Source organism: Lepisma saccharinum, chromosome 1 (assembly GCF_977018435.1).
Source record: "Lepisma saccharinum chromosome 1, izLepSacc3.1, whole genome shotgun sequence".
NCBI lineage: Eukaryota > Metazoa > Arthropoda > Insecta > Zygentoma > Lepismatidae > Lepisma > Lepisma saccharinum.
The window spans coordinates 44,068,005-44,090,026 of record NC_139229.1 but is presented as its reverse complement, the minus strand read 5'-3'; positions in this window follow the sequence as shown (position 1 = coordinate 44,090,026).

Below are 22,022 nucleotides of genomic sequence, written 5' to 3'. Positions count from 1 at the left end.
ATAAATAACACACATCGTGAATAAAAATTAAATTTCTCTCTAACACCCTGAAAATTTTTCTTTGATATGACGAGTGAAAAAATGAGTGACCTCCAAGCATTAAAACAAATGCTAAATTTATCAGTTGAGTATGTAAAAATTCTGGAATTGGAAGTCGACAAACCTTACACGATAACTTCCGGTTCAATCGTTTCTACCCAGTATGGTCCCAAGGTGCGTCTGTTGCTCAACGGACAATACAGTCTATTTTTACCAGATCGATACGCTATCATGTTATCCGACGAGAAGCTAGCTATCTTAATCGAGAACAAAACTCGAATCGTGTACAAGGGGGCAAAGGAACTTCTTGGTAAGAAAACAAAGCTTGTAATAGAATTTGTGTAACGGGGCTACGCGGAGTATATATAAAATAACATCCATTGAAAAAAAATCTCAGAACATTTATATATAAATAACATACCGTGAAAAAATAACACATAGAGCATCAACATGAAGCCCAAGGGTGTCGTGTACCAGATACCATATTCGAATCTAAAAAATCTAGGTGCCCTCGATGGGTTACTCACCAAGAAACAACGCGAGAAGAAACGTTCTTGCTTGTCGAAAGGACACGGAATGAAATTGCTGCTCAGCACACCTCAATTGAGACGCTTGCAGCGTTCGCGGAAACAGCAAAAGATCGGAGGTTTCATATTCAGCATCCCGGCCATCCTAGCAGCATTGGGGGCCGTTGGAAGTTTGGCTGGCGGAAGTGCCGCCATCGCGAAAACCGTCATCGACTCGAAGAAGAACAAGGCGGAATTGGAAGAACAGAAACGTCACAACCTGGCCATGGAGAAGAAAGGGGGAAGGGCGTGATGAAGAAGTTTAAAAAAAAGAAACAACAGCACTCACCAACCGAGACATTGAATCTCTGATCGAACCGTTACAAATCAAACACTTCAGAGGAGTTTTCATGTCCGACTCGTTACCTTCAAGCGTTAAAAGAAGAGAATGCGGAGTAGTCAACTTGGACGGTCAAGAAAATCCAGGCACGCATTGGATATGTTACCACAAAAATGATGATAAAGCATTCGTTTTCGATTCTTTCGGAGGTGTTCCACCTACAAATTTAATTCATTATCTGAAAACGAACAAAACCTCTATATACTACAACGACGAACGCATTCAAAATTTCGGAGACGTGAACTGACAACATCTTTGCCTCTCCGTGCTCGCGTTTCTTTCTAAAATAAATAACCCTACGATCGAGGATTTCCAGAAAGCATTGTGGAACCTCAAACAGCATCACTAGGATGGGCGTGTTCCATCTCACGAGCGAATCTTCAATCTTGAAACTCACGCTGCACGACGACATCGTCTATCCTAAATCCGTGGCTCTGCGTGCATTCTACAGCATGTACCTCATACCTAACATCACGCAGCACAACAACAAAATTAGCGTCGGAAGCGAACACATCGTCGTCACGCCAGGACAATACAATCTTTCCACTTTGCAAGCTCAATTACCCAAAGGCACATACCTTTCTCAAAATTCGGTCACGCACAGAGTGGAAATCCTATCCGCGACGGAGACCGTGGACCTGGGCAGCATGGGAGAACTTTTAGGTTTCGAGAACGACACCAAACTCGAAGCTGGCATCAAACACGTGGCAACCAACATTCCTAAATTCTTGGCCATAGAGACTCTGAACATACACTGCAACGTGGCGGAAGGCATGATCACGAAATCTTCGGACAAATTATTAGGAAGTCACAAGCAGACGGGAATCATAGCCACTTTCAAACCAAGTTCCGAGTTCATGGAACCGATCATCTACACGCCCTCTTCGCCGATCTATTTTCCAGTATGTCGCAACCGCATAGACGACATAGAGTTGGTGGTGACGAACGAGAAAGGAGACGTGGTGGATTTCGCAGGTGCCACTACGACGGCCATCGTGGAGATCAACATATAATAAATAACCATACATGTAAAATGGAGCAAATCGAAAGTTACGAATTGCAATCTTTCCCTCCCAACCGTCGCACGTTCGCCAATCTGAACGAAGCGAACAGGGAGATCGAATACGACGTGGACGTAGGCGACGGGTTCATTCATCCTCACAGAGCGGGCCTCTACCTTCAATTCGACGTGGTGAAGAAGGAAAGCGGAGACGCGTTTCCCGCAGCAGCAAACCTGATACTCGTGGACAACTTCGTGCCTCACCTGTTCTCGCAGGTGGAGGTGAGGAAACACAACACCGTCATCGACAGAATAGATTATCCAGGCATCACGTCGACGGCAGTGGGAACGTTGAAATTATCCAAAACGGACGCAGCGTACTACCAGGCCGGGGGATTCGAAGCCGGGACCAAAATATCGACGAGAAGTCACACGGTGCTCTTTCCCATGCGTCTGCTGCCTGGTTTCTTCTCGGACTACAAGGAGATCATGTGGAAGGGAGGACTGAGGATCACGTTTCGAAGAGCGGCCAACGACAACGACGTACTGATGCGATACGCTACTTTGGGTCCGGACGGCACCACGCCGATAGCCAACACTTTACCCGAAGCAGCGAAATGCGTCATCCGGAGCATGGAATTGAGAATGCCGGTGGTGGAATACGAAACGAACTACGCCCTCAAGTACAAAGCGGAGATCTTGAAAAGTCCGCAGGTGCCGATTCACTTTCACGGTTACCAGTGCGTGCAGAAGATGGCGTCGGGAAGTCACATGGAATTCGACGTGACGACGCAGTTCAACAACATACAGTTCGACATGCCAGATTTCGTCGTAGTGCTTTTTCAGACCGGGAGGGACAAGAATCAGGAAAAAAATTCCAGCAAGTTCGACGACTGCAAGATCAAGAACGTTTATCTGAAGAACGGTAGGAACGAAGTGTTCCCGCGCGAGAATTACAACCTCGACATGACCAAAAACGATTACCTCAAACTTTACGAAGCGTTCTCGGCTTACAAACGCGTGACCGAGGGAAGTGTGGACATGTACTACACGCCCAGCGAATTCAAAATCCACAGGCCGATGTTCGTCATCAACACATCTAAGAGAAAGCAGGTGGTGGTCAACGATCGAACCAACATCAAGATCGTCTGCGAGTTCCACGATGCCTTGCCCGAGGATACCCTATGCAGTGTCATCCTGATTGCAGAGAAGTCCTTCGCCTACGACGTGAAGAACGAGAGGGTCACAGAGCAGTTTTAACAAGTTTTTAACATCTTTTCTTGCACAAATAAGAAATTTTTTGTACTAGCACAATCAGTTACAATAGCACAATACGAATTTCACTAGTTCAGATCAGTTACAAATGTCAATTTCATTAGTTATCAGTTACAATATCTTTTTTTGCACTATAGCACGAGAGACAAATCAGAAAATTTGCACAAAAAAATTTGTTGTTGTTTTTACACAAGAAAATTAACAATAACATTCTTTCTTTTTTTATCGTTTCAGATGCTGTCGAAACATCAAAAACACATACACACACACTAGAAAAAAAAGCATGCAACCTTATTTGTAACACACACACATACATTCTCCATCTTCATCAAGAAAATATTATAATAAACATAATTATTTTTATCTATATCTCACAATAAAACTCTATATCCAAAAATATTACAACATCAAAATAACACTAGAGTCGTTAGTACACGTTGCATGCATTACGGAGGTCCTCTGTAGAGTTTCATGGAAGTTTGAGAAAAAAAAAACACGTGAAACTCTACAGAGGTGTGGTTATCTAGAACCGCAGCCGTTAGAAAACCTTTTACTTTTTTTGGTTGGGCACCACGCACCCTGGCGAGGTTATAGGGGCCAGGAATCCTAAAAAACAACAATTATTATTTGTTTGTTTGCGTCACAATACGGAAATAATAAAAGGCACGCGCACGCGCGTGTGTGGCACATCGTTCCCCCGAGAGAGGTTTACAAAGGTTACGATATATATAAACATTGGCCTCTCTCTTTTTTTTTTTTTTTTTTGGGACTTGGAAAAAATTTACAATAAGGTGCATTCGCTCACCACTATTGCCAGCCGTAGGTCTCTCTCTCTCTTCATCTTACAGCAACGGTGGCATCTCTATTTTTTTTTAGTTGTAAGTGGGTTGCCAACACACTCTAGTTAATAATGCTACATATTATACACACACACGCACACACACACTGTGTTGCCATCCACCCATCTCTCTCTTTTTTACGGCAGTGCGTGTTTGTTGCCGGCTCTCCTTGCCCAGTGTGTGTAGGTTGGCAAAAATTGCTTTATGCACTGTAAGGCAAGCCTCAAGCAAAGTTGCCAGCTCCTTGCTTTAGGTTAGGTTAGACCAAGAAAAAAAAAGCTGTAGGTGGGTGTTGGCAACGCTGTCGGTTGTTTAACTCTTCTCCCTCTCTCTCTCTCTCCTCTCTCTTTTTTGTAAAAAGCCATGGCAAAAGTACCAGTAGGTTGGCAACCTTGCTTTATGCACTGTAAGGCAAGCCTCAAGCAAGGTTGCCAGCTCCTTGCTTTAGGTTAGGTTAGACCAAGAAAAAAACCTTGGTGATTTTTTTCGAGTAAAATATTGGCAACACTGCGAGAAAATAGAGCTTATGCCTTACAAGAGCAAACTATTAAGGAGCCTAAAGCAAGATTGCCAGCTCCTTGCTTTAGGTTAGGTTAGACCAAGAAAAAAAACCTTGGTGATTTTTTCGAGTAAGATGTTGGCAACACTGCGAGAAAATGGGGCTTATGCCTTACAAGAGCAAACCATTAAGGCGAGCCCCACCGAGCCCCACTTTCGGGCTTAGAACCCGGCCACCTGCACTACTAACAGAAGCTGACAATGGAAGCTTACATTCATGTGGAAAACAAAGGCACCTATACCCTGTCCCAGCGAACTGTAAAGCAGGGCCGCGCATATCGGCAGAGGCGGAAGAGGAAAATCGAGTGGTGAAAGCGTAGCGTTGCCAACCGTACGGTCCGGACCTTAGTCTGTACGCTAAATGCACGGCTTGTCAACAGTTGCTATTGCACTTTTATCCCTAAGAAATTCTTAAAGCAATCGTACGGACCTGGAGAGAAAAATACGGTCCATATGCGTTCGGTATTATCCTTTTCAAAAGTTTGCAACGCTAAGAAATTTCCTCGAGGAAGTCGGGTAACTCCCGTCGCCCATTACAAAATCCCGTTTCTCTCACTGTTCATTGGTGGAGCCGTCTCGCGTCACTACTTTCGCAGAGACTTGTTCTCGTTCTCCTGGTCTACAGTTAGCTGGTACGGATTGTACCTATTTTTTGATGGACTGACTCACTCAAGAACATGAGGACTACAGTATGCACATGCTTCTTCCTCTATTCTCGCACATAATACACCATGCTACCACTAACTAACTAACTAACTCCCTAGCCTTCTTAAACCCGAAGGTTCATGGCTGCAGCAACACAGGACTTCCATCTGTCCCTATCTTGAGCAAGATCTATATACTCTTTTCCATCCCTACCGATTTCCCTTAGGTCCATCTCAACGTTGTCCCTCCATCTTCGTCTTGGCCTTCCTACAGGTCTCTTACCATCAGGTTTTTCAACAAGAATCCTGTAAACTCCTCTTTCCTCTCCCATTCGTGCCACATGGCCTGCCCACCTAAGTCTTCTTGATTTAATTATTCTAATAATATCTGGACATGAATACAAATTATGTAACCTTCTCCACTCACCTGTCTCCTCATCCCTTTTAGGTCCAAAGATTTTCCTAAGGATCTTATTTTCAAATACTCTCAATTTATGTTCCTCTTTCAATGTAAGGGACCAAGTTTCACATTCATATAATACTACAGGCAAAATTACTGGTTTGTATATTTTAACTTTTAGTTTCTTAGATATTAAACGAGAAGACAAAAGTTTATGAAGAGAGAAGTAACATGCATTTCCTGAATTAAGCCTACTTTTTATTTCCTCTTTAATATAATTTTCATTTGTTAATATTATATTATTAATATATTATTATTATAATTATTAATATTTGAATTTGGAAACTGGTTCAAACGAGTTATCAATAATTAGATTTTGATTATTACCTAACAATTTGTTTCGGCCTGTAAGCATATATTTAGTTTTCTCTTTGTTAACTTCCAAACCTATCTTTTTAGCAGTTTTGAAAAATATTTTAGCATTATTCTTAATTGTATTCACATCATCCCCCAGTAAGTCTACATCATCTGCATATGCTAACAACTGAGTCACACCATTTAATTTTAGTCCTTCTTTAGTTTCTTTTACCTTCCTAACAGTATATTCTAAGGCAAAATTAAAGAGCAATGGAGATAATGCATCTCCTTGTTTTAACCCATCATGAATTGTAAATTTGTCAGACATATTAATACCCACACGAATTTTACTTTCTGTTTCACTGGTGCATATTTTTATCATACTAACAAGCTTCTTAGGTATTCCAAACTCTACTAATATATTATATAATTTATCGCTTTTGACCGAATCATATGCTTTTTTGAAATCAATGAATATCTGATGGACATTTTGATTATATTCCCACTTTTTTTCAAGTGTCTGTCTGATGTGAAAAATTTGATCTGTAGTTGATCTGTTACGTTTAGATCTACATTGATAATCACCTATAATTTCATTAGCATATGGGGTTAGTCTTGTTAAAAGAATGTTAGATAATATTTTATATGTTGTTGAGAGTAGAGAAATTCCACGGTAATTATTGCAGTTCATTTTATCACTTTTTTTAAACAGAGGAACAATTATGGATTCTTTCCACTGTTGAGGGATTTCTTCTTTATTCCATATTAAACAAATTAATTTATGAATTTGACATATTAATGAATTTCCACCATATTTAATTAACTCAGCTGGTATTAAATCAAGGCCAGGTGCTTTGTTATTCTTTAGCCTTTTAATAGCATCTTTAACTTCAGTCAAGTTAGGTTCTGGAACTAAAGGTTCTGCTGTGTGGACTTCATTTACTTCTGATTTATCTCCTACATGAACATTTAAAAGGTCATTAAAGTAGTTCTTCCATCTATTTAGAATATCGCTTGGGTCAGCTAGAAAATCACCGTCTTTATCTTTTATCAAGTTTACTTTAGGTTGCCACCCCTTTCTAAACTCATTTACACCTTTATATAAATCTCTGATATTTTTATTTTTGCTGTTTGTTTCAATTTCGTTAATTTTGCTTTTCAAGTAATCTCTTTTTTTACTTCTAAACGTGCGGTTAACTTCTCGCTTTATTCTATTATAATTGTTTAGATTTGTATCATCAGAGTTATTTAATACACCATGCGTTTTCCTTAATTAATTGTGTACGAGTGTTTGGGAAAATAAATACTGAGATAGAGTAAAACGTCCATTTCAGAGCAAAATCCTGCGTAATTTTCCACATAATTAATTTATGAAATTTCCATCACACAAATTATATTTTGTTACAAAATGACATTGGCCCCTTATGGGGGGACGGAACCCCCCTCCGTATTCGGTGCCACTGACAACCACCTTTAAAGTAGTCCCCTTTGGCAATGTCACACTTTTGCCAGCACTGGAAGCAGTACTGGAAGACATGTTTTGCAATTGTCCATAATGCCTCGTGTGGGCAGGTGCATTAGCACGAAGAAGGTACCGTTGTTCACTTTGCCACATCATAGTCCGGTTACGGTGGATAGACTTCCGTAAATGATGCAAAACTTCCACATAGAGCTCCATGTTACGGTTTTGTCCTTCGGAATGAATTCCAAATGGACAATTCCTTGAGAAACAAAAAACAAAAAAAAAAACATGCATGACACTCCCTTTACCTCGTACCAACACTGTAACTAAAGCCTGAATCACAGGGAACTGGATACTCAGTAGTTGCCGCTAGTTGGCGCTGGACTGGCTACCCATTTGCTACTTTTCGCCTCACACGATACTTGTCACCGCGTACTTGTCGATAGACTTTTGTTCCCATGAGGCATTACGCAGAGCAGACAATCTGTACTGTAAAGATGGACGAGCAATTTGAAGAATGTTAAGGGAGAATTACTGCTTTACACGAATGCACTGCACGTCATCTCGTTGCTTCTTTTTTTATTGAGAAACTAATAAAAACAGCCAACACTCGGAAACCACAGAAAAAAAAAACAACTTTCCTTGGCAAACTCACAGATTATCTTCACATGCCCAAACTTTGCTCTGATTGGCTGTTCTACAGAATCCAGTCGAGGAAAGCCAGTTATCAGTGGTCCTTGGACTCAGGGTCCCGCGGCCGCTCGATTGGAGGGTCGTCGGTCCCTGGTTCGCGTATCTGATTAAGAAAACACGAATCCTACCACCAGCTAACGGTTTAATTCCAGGTTCGTGTCACCGGATCGGTTATTTACACCTCGGGCGGTAAGCCACGTCGTGCATAAAGTGGTGTTGTTATTCAGTAATAGTACTCATAATAATAATAATTGTTATAATAGTAAACAATAACCCTTCGGATCAATAGAGACGAGCTATGCAGCTTCAATTCAGAAGTTAAAACAAAATATTGACATTACGAGGATATACATCTATACCTGTAAATCAAGAAGACCTGCAGAGTAACGAATATATACGTGTATTGGGTAAAAATAAACACAACAATAATAATAAAAACACATTACAGATCCCCTCACTCTCATTCAATCATGTGCTCTCACACTCATGCTGCAGGGGTAAACACAAGATACCATTACAGATAAAATATCTTTTGTTTATCTTCCGTGTACATTTGGGATATCTACTAGCCCCTTAGGCTTGGTTTCAATACAAATACGCGGGACTAGCGCTGTCACTTATGAGACGCGGTTAGCTAGGTGGCGTTATAGTTACCAGAAATAAACAATAATTTAAATTACATTTGTGTGGCCGCGGTGGCTCAGTCGGTAACGCGTCTGACTACCATGCTAAAGGTCCCGGATTCGATGCCCGGCCGGTTCAAATCCGGGAACTTTTCTAACGGTGGAAGCGGCCCCGGCGCACACCCAGCGTCGAATAACATGGGTACCTGGGGGAAATCCTGGGGGGTAAAGGCGGTCATCACCCCCACTCACGACCGGATCAAGAAAGTGTGGGGTGTTACTCCCACACCCCCTATACGCCTTCATGGCGTGGTGCTATGTACAGGGGAACACTTTACTTTCTTACTTTTTTTTGTTGAGGCACTACTATGCAAAGGGAATAAGCATACACTAAATGAATGACATGAGGAAATTAACTTGACTACAAATATACGATTACTGATAACAATAGCGACGGTAATATAATCCTAGGACATACGAGTATTAAAATTAATAAGTCGGTTATGCTAATTAGTACCTAGTTTTCCAATACATATATCAAAGATCACGGTAAAAGTTAAAAACAAACCAATAATTAATTATACAAATACTCGGCGCGAGAATAGGAAAAACAATAACAAGCCGTGGTTCTTTTACATATTAGAATATTTCAAAGGACGAGCGAAATAGGTTCTTAACTTTGAAGATTTAAAGAACTTTTGATAGATTGGTCAAAATAATTAGTTATTGTAGGCAATATTGTCCAGTTTCATTTCGGTTTGCCTTATGACGAACAGCGGCGACGTAGGTGGACAAATGTTCACTCTCACACATAAGGAGATAACTGACGAATACTATACCGACTCAATGAAGATGTGGTTCCCGCTGACGTCGACGGTTCTCGTCGCGGCGTCCTGACGGCACTCGCAGCACTATGGCTATGCCATTCTGCCCTCCTGGCGGGCGAAAAACTGTCCCTTCGGCGTACTTCGACGTAACATTCATTTTTCTTCCTTTTTTTCAATCACGGCGACCAAGATTGGGGGTAAGTGCCTCGCTTCCATCCGTCTGCTCGTGGGCTCGCATCTGATCACGGCTTCAATGGCCGTTCGGCGATACGCAGGGCATCAGGTCGTCTAGGGTTGACGTCGTTTCATCTCTCTCTCTCTCTCTTCTCTTCTTCTTTTCTCGGTGTAGCATCTGTCACACTGGCGTCGATGTCGTCGTTTTCATGAGGTGGTTGTCGTTTTTCACATAGGTTTGGCGATTCGGGATGTTGTCGTAGCGTGGCTTCCATTGCAGCTTTAGCGTCGTGGCGCTGTCTTCTTGGCTTGTAGCATGGCGGCGTCAAGCAAGCGTGGTAGTGTTGTTCTCTTGGCTTCAGGCATGGTAGCAGTAATCGGGAAACTCTAGGGTCCCCTCACTATCGTGGTTTTAGTCGGCCATGTTCATTCACTGTCCCTCCTTACAAAAAAGGAAAAACCACATCTGGAGCACGTGAAACACTTAATTATTACTGCCTCAATTCCTGGCACTGTCACTGTGGTAAACTCTCACAACAATTCACACGACGCGCGAAAAGTAAAACAAAGTAAAGTTCCGTATCTTGCGCGAACTGACGCGGAGATAATGTTCGTTCTGATTCTGGCGCTAAACTGTATCGGTCCTCTCGAGTCCAGGGGTATTTAAGGAAAACTCGAAACTTCAAAAATTAACCGCCCCAAAGTTCGTTAGCTTAGAAAAATGACGGACGGTTGTCTCTCCCCCAGCTTCCTTGTCCACTTGGGGTCGGGGGCGAAGAAAAAAAAAGGGCAGTCTTCACACATGTTGCGAAAGAACTCCCCCCTCGGTCGGTATCTTGGACGTTCTTCCTATCACTGGACACGTAAAAGTCGCCCTTAGTGTAAAAAATTCCACAACACGGTATTGTTTTCCTACCCTCGCCGTCCTGAACACCGAAAACCCAAGAAAAGCTAAAAAGCACAACAGGCTACCAAAGTTGTTAAAGTATTTACGCATTTCAAAAAATACACTTACATAAACTACAAAAAGACTGGTGACAAAAGTAATTGCCATTAGCAATTAGAACATGTCCTATTCCTCCAAACCAGTTAAGCAGTCAGGCAGCCAGCCAGTTCAGCGCCAACTAGCTGGATATCCAGTTCGGGGTGATTCAGCCTTAAACGTCGAATCAGGAGGAACTGTATTTCTAGTAGGAATGGCCTAGTTGGCGCTGGACTGGCTACCAATCTGCTACCTTTCGCCTCACACGATACTTGTTACCGTACTTGTTGGTATACTTTTGTTCCCATAAGACATTGCGCAGATCAGGCAATCTAATAAGATGGACGAGTGATTTGAAGAACGTTGTAGGAGAACTACTGCTGTTATTAAAAATTAAAAAAGAAAGGCATGGATTAGAAATTGGCTCGAAAGAAAATATGATGATCAATGCGTACAGAACAAGCTTTTTTAATGAACTCGGGTATGTATATTCATACATGAGATTCACAGGATGAATTCATAAAAAAATATTTTGTTCAACTAAATATATCACACTTTCAATACACTTATAATCGTAAGGATTTTCAATATCGACAAATCATATTTGTCACGTACAAATCACATCGCTATGCATAAATACCTAAATATCAATTAATTAAACACAAATGCACATCATCTCTGTTACTTGTTATTTTTTCGAGAAACGAACAAAAACAACCAACGCTCGGAAACCAGACACAAGAAACTTTCCTTTCGCAAATGCACAGATTATCTTTACATGACCAAACTTCGCTCTGATTGGCTGTTCCACAGAATCCAGTCGAAGAAAGCTAGTGGCAATTAGTACATGAAAGCCAGTCAAGCAGCCAGCCCAGCGGCCATGATTTCCACCCAGGTAGCTAGTTCAGCGCCAACTAGGACATTCATGCTGGAAATCCAGTTCCATGTGATTTGACCTTATATTAACAGTGTTTCTTACTTTGCAGCAGCACGGCAAGTGACAATAGAAAAAGGTGTCTGCGCTCAATGATACTTGCTGTTCACAGGATAATCCATTATGATTACACAGGGGAGGGATGGTAGAATGCATTTCAGTTACAGTTATTTTCCCAGCATGCTTATTCTTTCACGAGTGCATGCAATCCCAGAATTTATGTATTTTACCTTGTATTTTAAAGGTACATATCATATCAACTGTACTTCTCATAAAAAAAATTGATACTTACATTCGTGCTAATAAACACTAGGTAAATTTTCATATTCATGTTTCGATACAAAATATTACGAACATTTGATGCATCCATATGCGAAGGTCGAATGGCTTAAATTAAGTGAAAAACGGATTTACCACAACCTTGTTCTTGTGCACAAAACCCTAGTGTCGGATTAATAATTATAGATACTCCAGTTTGGACTCTAATTAAAATTAATGACTAGACCTACATAAAAACGAGCTACATCAAAATTTAGCTTATTAAATTCTGCGTTCATCTATTCTAACCAATTTTTTTTCCACTTTGCCTTATGTTTTTTATCGTCGTGAGAACAAAAAAAGGGTTGATTTTTTGGAGTCTTGAGTAGTTGTATTTACGGTACGGACAGGACGAGAAAGTACGAACCCTGCTCCAGCAGATTTGCTACACTTAAAACTTGCTCAACATGCCCATATGAGTTTTTTGAGCAAGTGTGGAACCCTGTCTAATTCAAGATTTTGTAAAAAAATGCCCTCGGGAATTTTTCAGAAAGTACGAGCTCTTCAGATTGATTTGCACATACTTACAAAAGTTGCATCAGCCAGATTTTTTGTTCATAAACTTGTCAATTTTTGGCCAAACCAGAAATTAAGCAAAAACCCATACATACACATACATATTTACTTCCAGTTTAAGTTTAATTGGACCCCAACCTCAATTTGCATATCTAATATTAAAACAATGTAATATGCAGAGCTCTCTTCTAGAATTGCTCCGTATTTGCATGTTTCCCCTCTGTGGCAATGTGCGCAATTCCCGAGACGGTAGTATTGATTTTTTTCCTCAGCGCCAGTATTTACAGAAATTCCCGAGTATTGCATCATTCAGTATTGTGAGACTGACTGAGGAGAACAGATGTGTTGATACAGTACTTCTCATACTTACAGGTTTAAATTCATATTGAACAATATAAAATTTGATATTTGTTGTAATCCATTCATATTTAGAGTCAAGCTTATATTTGTCCCAGCCTGTTATACATAACAAGGTTATTGCCATTCAAGATATGCATGTTCGTGCAGGCATTTGCGCTGGGTCAGTGTGAATGATTTTCCACTTGTGGGCTATTGGCTTTACAACCTGTCATAAGATTAATATTATTAATATTAATCCATAGAGATTAGATTTGAATCCCAGGAAATTTTATATAAATACCAAAACCGAAAATATTAAGTGTATACACACATATATACATATACACATACAAATCACAGTGCTGAACCCAACTGATATTTTTTATTCAGTATAAAGTTTTGAATTGAAGCCCAGGAAATTGTATATAATAAACAACAGCAAAAATGCCGAATCAAAAATATTGTAATCAGTGCAATAAGAATATATCCAGCTCTAATTGGGCCAAGCATCAAAAAATTTGTAATCCAGACAAATACAAAACTCCCACAAAAATTTGCCCCAAATGCAATAGAAAATATAACATGGAATATTTCACATATACACATAAAAATACTTGCTCTGCACAACCATCAACATCTGGTCTGAAAAGAAGGCACGAAGCACCTGTTAATGCCAGAGCAGCAAAGCAGCCACGCTATGAACCCATTCGTAGCAGTTTTAACGGCCAATTAAGAGATCACCGGTTTGTATCAGAGCCAAGATGTGGCATTGAGAATTTCTTGAACAGTATAAATTCTGATCTCCAGGCAATTCTAAATGCACAAAATGGCTCTTATAAGCTCTCCCTCAAATTGTTTGTACAATATAAGAAGCCAAATGGCATAAAATTTACACAGCCCCACATAACAGAAACTGTACCTGTATATTCAAATGCAAATTCAGACACAATAATAGGCAATTTGATAGATCAATTGAATATCAAACACTCTGAATTTGCGGCAAAAGAGTCAGGATGGAGCCTATGCGGTTCATCACACAAGTTATATGTTAATATTTCTGAATTTAGCCCATTACAAGGTTCCACTTATCTGCAATTACCTGCCAATATCAAAAACAAAAGAGCCGTGGTCAATATAAAAAATGCCGACCAGAAATGCTTTTTGTGGTGTATATTAGCTGCTCTGTATCCAGTTTCAAGGCATCCTGAGAGAATAACTTATTACAAACAGCATGAACATGATTTTGATGATGTAATGGAGGGTTTGGAATATCCAATGTCAGTTCAGAATATTAATAAATTTGAAAAAAGGGCCAGGCACATCAATGGCAAACAATTATCTATTAATGTATTTACTTGTTCTACTGGCAATTGCTTGATAGATCCTCTCAGAATCAGTACATTTGATGATGATTCTGCAATTCCGATTGATCTGCTCTTAATTGAAAAGGATGGCACATATCATTACACTCTGATACATAATCTTGAAGCTTTAGTGAGAACACAACTAGACAAAACTCATACAATATTTAAGTTGTGCAGAAGATGTTTAACTGTATTTGATGGTCAAAAAATGGTGAAAGGGGTTCGGGAAGAGAGTGCAGAAATTGCTAAAAACAAGTTAATTGAGCATCTGAAATACTGTGGCAACCATAAACCTGTTCATATGGTGATGCCCAATCCAAGTGAAAATTGCAAATTCAAAAAGTATGAAGCCCTGTTGGAACACCCAGCATATATTGTTTGTGATTTCGAATCGAACCTCAAACCTCTTGCATTCTGCAATCCAGATCCCGAGGAATCTTCAAGTACACCATACCAGTTACATGAACCTTCCAGTTTTTGTTATGTGGTTGTACGGGATGGTGTAGCTAGTAAAGAATATTCATACATGGGACCAGATGCCATCAAAGAATTTGCACATAGAATAGAAAATGAGTGCCGTGACATAGCATCTAACATCTTATTAAAATCAAAGCCTATGTTGCCTTTAACAGAGGAACAGATTGAAGATTTCAACAATGCAGAAAAATGCCCGGTATGTGATTCTGAATTTTCAGATACAATTATCAAGGTAAAACACCATTCTCATACAGATGGTCGATATAAACAGGCCCTGTGTAATAGCTGTAATATTAAGATCAAGAGACCAAGATTTGTCCCCATATTTTGCCATGGAGCATCCAATTATGATTTCCATCATCTGATTAGGTACGAGGGGTTTGAGAAGCAGAATTTAAATATTTTAGCTGAAAATGATGAAAAATATATATCTATTAGCAAGATAATTAAAGTTCATGGTGTTCCTATTCACATAAGATTTCTTGATTCTTACAGATTTTTATCTGCTAGCCTGGCTACACTGGCCTCTCAATTACCTGATAATCACTTGAAAATCACACGTGCATTGTTTCCAAATCAGGACCTGAAATTAATTAGGCGGAAGGGTGTATATCCATATGACTATGTTACAGATTTTTCTAAATTTGATGAGTGTTCCCTGCCACCACAACAAGCATTTTACAGCAAAATCAGAGGATCTGGAATCACTGATGAAGATTATCACCATGCCCAGTTGATGTGGAACAATTTAAAATGCAAGACATTTGGTGATTATCACATGGCATATTTGAAACTTGATACGACCCTCTTAGCTGATGTAATACAGGTATTCAGAAAATCTTCTATGCAAAATTATAAACTGGATCCAATATATTTTTTCAGTGCTCCGGGCCTAGCATGGGCCGCAACGTTTTTGAATACTAAAATGCAATTGGATCTGATCCACGATCAAGATATGTATCTGTTTATGGAGGAATGCATAAGAGGAGGGATGGTGCAATGTTCCCAGAGATATGCCAGAGCAAATAACAAGTATATGCCTGATTATGATCCAGCACGGCCATCAAATTATATACTGTATGTAGATGCGAACAACCTCTATGGTTATGCCATGATGCAAAAACTGCCATATGCAGAGCTTGAATGGGTTGAAAATTTCAATATTGAAGATCTTAAGGATTTTGATGACAGTGACAGTGGCCTCATCTTAGAGGTTGATGTGATAATTCCTGATGATGTGCACAATAAATTATCTGATCTGCCCCCAATTCCCGAGGTTCAGTGCTCACCTGGCTCTAAACAGAAGAAGCTCATGACGACTCTGGATCCGAAACAGCGATATGTCGCATATTACAAAAACCTCCAGTTCCTGATGAAACATGGTGTTCAAGTGACCAAAGTTGGAAAAGTTTTGAGGTTCAGGCACTCAGAATGGTTGAAACCATACATTGATACAAATACGGAGCTTCGAACATCTGCAAAGAGCCAATTTGATAAGGGCTTGTTTAAATTGATGGTGAATTCAGTGTATGGCAAAACAATTGAAAATGTCAGGAAACATACCGATGTTAAAATAATTACTGACCCCAGCCGGAGCAAAAAATTGGTTGCAAAGCCCAACTTCAATTACAGAAGAATTTATGATGAGAACATGGCACTTTTCAACATGATGAAAACAAAGATCAAATTTGACAAACCTATTTATGTAGGGGCTGTGATATTGGAATTGTCCAAATTACATATGTTAATATTGTATTATGACGTGCTGAAACCTTTTTATGGTGATCGTGTAAAATTATTGTACATGGACACGGATAGTTTTATTCTTGATATTCAAACAGAAGATGTTTATCAAGATATGTCACAGCCTGAATTGTTTCAATACTTTGATACCAGTGAACATATAAGAATTCAACACCACAACAAAAAGGTGCCTGGCAAGTTAAAAGATGAGACACTTGGTGATGTTATTGTGGAATTTGCTGGGTTAAGTGCCAAGGTGTACAGTTTTAAAACATGTAGTGGTGTTGCTGCCAAAAAGGCCAAGGGCGTTGGCAGAGTTACTGTGGAAAAAGATCTTGAATTTGAAGATTATAAAAATTGCATCAAATCCCAGAATTCAATCAGAACATCAGAAAATAGAATTCAGAGTGAGAATCACTTGCTGACTAGCAATATTGTAAGAAAAGTGGCTCTGGACCCACATGATGACAAGAGATGCATTTTGTCATGTGGCATACATACTTTACCTTGGGGGCATTGTGATTTGAAAAATGGAAATCAATGCCCAATTACAGAGCATGATTTGAAATAAATAAACATGCCTATGAACTTATTTGGGTTCAAAAAACAGGCTATTATGGAGCTGCCGACACCACAAGCCTCTCCTGATATGCTGTCTAAACTGAGTGGCTTGTTAATTATTCATCTGAACAGCATACTTACAGATAATGATGAAGAAACGGGCAAAACATTGTACATATTTAACAATAATTTAAATCATTACCAATTACCTGTAGGTGGTCAATTGCAATTTATTACAACCCCTGAGGGTGATGTCAAGATTTCAGTAGGGAGAAATATTTACAGAATTAAGCACTCAAACATGGTTTCTGGCACTGTATATACTGTTTCTGCTGGTGACTGCTTATATATTGAGGTCCCTGGGTCATATGACAAGCTTATACCATTTTTATAGAATTAAGAATTAGATACTCTATAATAAATAACCATTAAAACAAAATGCCTAATGATATATTTGGCCATACAAGACATGAAGATCACAGTGATGAGATTCTGATGCTTGATGTCAGAGTCAAGAAATTAAGAAGTGATTTACAAGCTTTACAAACCACACTCAATGCCAGTCTTCAATTAGAAATTACAAATTTACAATCACAATGCATGGACCATCTTCTTAAAATTGATTCTGAACTCAAAGTGCTGCTTCAGAAATATACTGACCTGGCAACATTAGATAATTTTCAAAGTTTAGAAGAAGCTGTAGCAGCTCTTCAAGCCAAATTTAAGACCCAGGCCACCAACTCTGAGCAATTGAAACAACAATTGGAAGAGCAGATAAATAATGTCCAGACACAGCTCCAAACAATTGTCAAAAGCATAAAATCACAAGAAGATTTTGATCTAGTCATTTCCACTCTAAAAGAACAGATTCAATCACTCCAAATACCTAATCTGGATCCTCTGCACAATGCCATAGCCGAGGTTAAAGAAAAAATTGAGACACTTGAAAATTTTATGAACAACTTGCCATCTTCTGATGCTTTGAATGCAATAACTCGGAGTGTAGCCAACATCAAGCTGCAACTTGAAACATATGAAGATTTTGGAAAAATTCAAAGTACCATAACCCATCTTGAGGGTACAATAGCAGCAGTGCAAAGTGATTTGGCAAATGTACAAGAAACTCGCCTGCCTGGTATTGTAGACACACTTGTTAGTGTCCAGCAACAGATCACAAAGCTTGAAAACCTTAACACTGAATCTGAGCTATCTCATTTTCATCACTTGATAGATGATATCCAAACAAAACTTGAAATTTTACAACAATCCACACCCACTCAGGCAGATATAGCCCTGCTCCAAAATGCTATGCAAAATGTGGCTGATGCATCTGAATTAAATAATGTGAAATTGGCACTTGAATCTTTGCAAAATACAGTATCAAATCTCCCTACATCACAGGAACTTAAAAATATTAAGAGGGCAGTGAATCGGATATTGAAATCAGAAGATATCAAGAATATCCAGACAGAGATCAAACATCTCACTCAGACAGTGGCCACTCTACCAACAAATCAACATATTAATGAACTGCATGCCCTGTTTGAGGATATCAGAAGACAGGTCCATGATCTTACTGCTCAAAATTCAAAATTGGCAGTTGTTGAAAATTTGCAACAAATTGTAGCTAATATCAACCAACAGCTAGGGACCATGGAATCCAATCAAGCAAATGCTCTGTCTGTTTTTGCCACCCAGCTTCAAGAGATTGTGCAACAATACAAGAAACTTATTGTGGACATAAAAATCAAGCCAGGCCACGATGATGTTGTTAGGACCATCAATGAGCACCTTGAATCTGTAACAAGCAGATTGCTTACAGCAGAAAAGGAAATAACAGGCATAATCGAGAATCCAAAACATACAGTAATTCTTGAATTGTACAGCATCCCCAACAAAGAATATGATTCACCATTTACACCAGGTGGCAAAATATATATGCTGTCCCCTGCACAATTTTATTACCAGTTTTTTGTTGGGGGCACATTGAGACCAATCAAGATCAAATATTGGCATCAGCCACAGGCACACCACTACCCTACCTTATCAATAACAAATGCTGATAACAAAGTGAAAATCACCAGTGTAGAATTGGAGGATTTTACAGATCCCAATACATTAGAAACAGCCTATGTTGAAGATGATGGCTCTCTGGAATTTAAAATACAAATAGGGGACAAATTATATTTAGAAAATCCTGTAGTATCAGCTGCTGAACACCCCATAGTTGCAATATTCTTGTTTACATATTATGTCTAGACAAATTATTGTTGATGAATTACACAGACAAGCCAGACATAATTATAAGAGACTCCCAGTAGTCACAAAGGGCATAGATGATTTATGGCAGAGCGACTTGATTGAAATGGCAAGTGGGCAGTTGAAAAACTTAGACAAAATCAACAAGGGCTACAAGTATCTACTCACTGTAATAGACACATTTTCAAAATTTGCCTGGGCTGTGCCACTCAAATCTAAGACTGGAACATGTGTTACAGAAGCCATCAGGACAATCATCAATCAGAGTGGAAGATCACCGCGCTATTTGCAAACAGATAATGGCAAAGAATTTTATAATTCTGTGTTCCAACAATTTATTAAAAGCCAGGCAATAAAACATTATTCGAGTTACAGTGATCTCAAAGCCTCAATTGTAGAGAGATTCAACAGAACCCTAAAAAATCTTATGTATAAACAATTTACACTTCAAGGTAATTATAAATGGCTTACAATCCTACCAGAACTTCTACATAAATATAACAACTCGGTCCATTCCACAATCAACATGAAACCCTCCGAAGTAACTTCATCTGATGAGCAAAAATTGATCAGGACTGTTTATTATCCTAGATACCAGCCAACAACAAGAAAGGCCAAATACAGGGTGGGGGATCAAGTAAGAATAAGCAAATATAAGCACTTATTCAAAAGAGGCTTTACAAGAAACTGGAGCACAGAATTATTTACAGTGGTTCAAGTTAAACCCGGGACCCTTAACACATATATAATAAAAGATCACCGAGGAGAAATTCTCAAAGGCAGGTTCTATGAACAAGAGCTCAGCAAAACTAAACAGCCTGACACATATCTCATAGAAAAAATCATCCGCAGAAAAGGCAACAAGTTATTTGTCAAATGGCTGGGTCATCCGGAAAACAGCTGGATCGATGCAGACAAAGTGATAATATGAGCACCTGGGATGTTATAAAAAGGCTGCCAGAACCTGAACAGCAGAATAAGAGAAATGGCAAGTTGCTGCCTGATAATATTAGGTGTCTTATTGTTGGGCCATCAGCTTGTGGTAAAACTACACTAATCGTTGATAATTTTTTATTGGCACCCAACTGGTTAGACTGGAAAAACAGGCACTTGTATGTCTTCTCTAAGAGCTTGGAACAATTAAAATATCAGCAGCTGATGAAGCTATATGATGGATTGGATATTGCCACTTTTGAACCAGATGTTAAGCCACTTGATGAATGTCTCGATAATTCTGTTGTTGTGTTTGATGACATTATACTGGATAATCAAAACAAGGTTAGAAATTTCTTTACACAGGGCCGGCACAAAAACATTGATTGCTTCTACCTGGCACAGACTTTTTCTAAAATTCCGAAGCAACTGATCCGAGACAACAGCAATTTTATATGTGTGTTTCATCAAGATCATACCAACCTCAAACACATACATGATGAATACGTAGGTGGGGACTTGAGCTACAATGATTTTTCCAAGTTTTGCAGCAGGTGCTGGAACCAGGACAGTTATGGGTTTGTCACAATTGATATGACAAGAAAACCCAATAGTGGCAAATACAGAAATAAAATCAACGATTTTCTAGACGTTGAAACGTATATAAATAACCATGAAACGACCAGTCATTGATGATCTTAAGTTAAGAGATTATCTTGTAAAAAGATTTAAGGGATGGAAATCAGAGAACCGAGGAATTTATGAAAAACACAAACAAACAGAACAGCCTGTAATTGATGCTATTAATAATTTAGGTAAGAATATCAAAACTGTTACAGAGCAAAATCAAGATTTGATCACAGAGCTTGTGCCTGTAGCTGCTAGGAACATTTTAGATTATCCATTCACCCCACTTTCCAGTATTCATACACCTAGTCCTGTTGCTCCTAGAAGAATTGAAGCTACTCAGGATCCTATTGAATTGGGTCTTCTTGCTCAAAAATATTTAACCACACCTAAAGACAACAAAGATGAGGTGTTTGGCTTATATGCCGACACAGAGCTTGATGGGAGCATCATTCATAGAATTGGCAATTTCAGAGTAACATTTATGGGAGATGATATAATTGTATATTCAGAATCTCGTCTCGGAGAAAAAGGTGCTTTTGTTAAGTACACCGGCACACCTGGGTTGTGGGAACTGATGACTAGGAAAAGGCCTGGCAGCTATACAGATCAAGATTATGAGGATTACAAAGAAATATTAATAAAATCAGATGCTCTATACCAGAACAATGATCCCACACAAAAAAGAGTCAAGTCTAGCAGTGGGGCAAAATACAATAATTTAATCAAGCCCATATGGTCACAGACCAAAACTGGCAGTGGAATCAAACAATACAACACCCTGCCTAAAGAATTTGTGTGGGTTGATGATGTCAGGAAACTTGTAGACAGGTTGCTGGTGATAGCTGGGGAGGAAAATGCTGGCAACCACAATTTTTACAATGAAAAGGTTGGAATTATGGACATGATAAGCACAAAATTGTCTAATTTTATAGTGAATGACCCTAAGGGGATTGGATATCTCATAAAAATTATTAATACTCTACCCCCCAAATTTTGGAATGTTTCCGAGGGCCGGGGCCTGGTTAATGACATTATAAACAAGCTGCCATTTGAACTACACATTCCAGGCTATCAATATTGTGGTCCAGGCACAAAATTAGACCATAGATTAAACAGAGGAGACCCTGGTGTAAATCCCCTAGATGCTGCTTGCAGAGACCATGACATAG